Raw genomic sequence first — 1,605 nt, forward strand, 5'->3', positions numbered from 1 at the left:
TTTTTTAAACAACATAAAAGATGACTGACTACACACATGGACCTCACCAGATGGAACACAAAGAAATCAAATTGACTACATCTGTGGAAAGAGACAGTGGAAAAGTTACATGTAATCTATCAAAACATGGCAAGTTCAAGCTGAAGCTGAAGAAAATTAAAACAAATCCACAAAAGTCAAAATATGAACTTAAAAATATCCCACCTGAATCCAGAGATTATCTCAAGAACAGATTTAATGAATTAGATAGACACTAATGACCAAAGACCAGAAAAGTTGTGGGATGACATCAGGAACATCATAGAAGAAGAAACCAAAAGGTCAATAAGGAAATAAGAAAGAAGGAAAAAATCAAAACAGATGTCAGAAGAGACTGAAACTTGTTCTCAGCAGAGAGATATTAAGTCAAATGGAAGAAATGAGGAGGTAAAAGAGCCGACAGAAAATTTTAAAGGGCAGTTGGTGAAGACAAAGTCAAATATTATAATGAAATGTTCAAAGACTTGGAGTTAGAAAACCAAAAGTAAAAAACACGCTCAGTATTTCTCAAGTTTGGGAAAACTGAAGAAAGAAATTCAAGCTTTGACTTGAAATATTGAAGGATTCTATAGGCAAAATATTGAATGATGCAGAAAGCATAAAAATGAGATGGAAGAAATACACAGAGTCATTAAACCAAAAAGAAATTGTGAATGTTCAACCATTTCAAGAGGTAGATATGATCAAGTGCCAATGATACTGAAGGAAGAAGTCTAAGGTGCACTAAGGGCACTGGCAAAGGGCAAGGCCCTGGGAATGGATGGAGTACAAATTGAAATCTTTCAACAAACTGATTCCAAAGTGGAATCACTCACTCATCTATGCCAAGAAATTTGGAAGACAGCTACCTGGCCAACTGCCTGGAAAAGACCCATATTTGTGTCCATTCCAAAATGCAGAGGTCATCTAATACTATCATTGATATCCCATGCAAGTAAGATTTTGCTAAAGGTAGTTTTTAAATGGCTATAACAGTAGTACATTGACAGAGAACTGCCAGAGGTTCAAGCCAGGTTCAGAAAAGGATATGGAAAGAAGGATATCATTGCTGACTTAAGAAGATTGACTGAAAGCAGAGAATACCAGAAAGATATTTATATGTGCTTTTTTGACTATGCAAAGGCTTTTGATTGTGTGGATCATAACAAGCTATAGACAGCATTGTGGAGAATGAGTATTTCAGGACATATAATTGTGCTCATGAGGAACCTGTACATAGACTAACAGGCAGTGGTTCAAGCAGAACAAAGAAACACCGAAAGGCTTAAGATTAGGGAAGGTGTACATCAGGGTTGTATTCTTTCACCATATGTATTCAATCTGTATACTAAACAATAATTACAGAAGCTGTATTATATGGCATCAGGATTGGAGGAAGACTCATTAAGAACCTGTGATATGCAGATACTACAAACTTGCTTACTGAAAATGAAGAGGGCTTAAAATACTTAACTGATGAAGATCAGAGACCATAGCCTTCAGTATGGTTACACCTCAATGTAAAGAAAACAAAAATCTTCACAATTGGACCAATAAATAACATACTGATAAATGGAGGAAAGATTA

The sequence above is a fragment of the Chrysochloris asiatica genome, unplaced genomic scaffold, assembly GCF_000296735.1.
Source record: "Chrysochloris asiatica unplaced genomic scaffold, ChrAsi1.0 scaffold00014, whole genome shotgun sequence".
NCBI classification, from domain to species: domain Eukaryota; kingdom Metazoa; phylum Chordata; class Mammalia; order Afrosoricida; family Chrysochloridae; genus Chrysochloris; species Chrysochloris asiatica.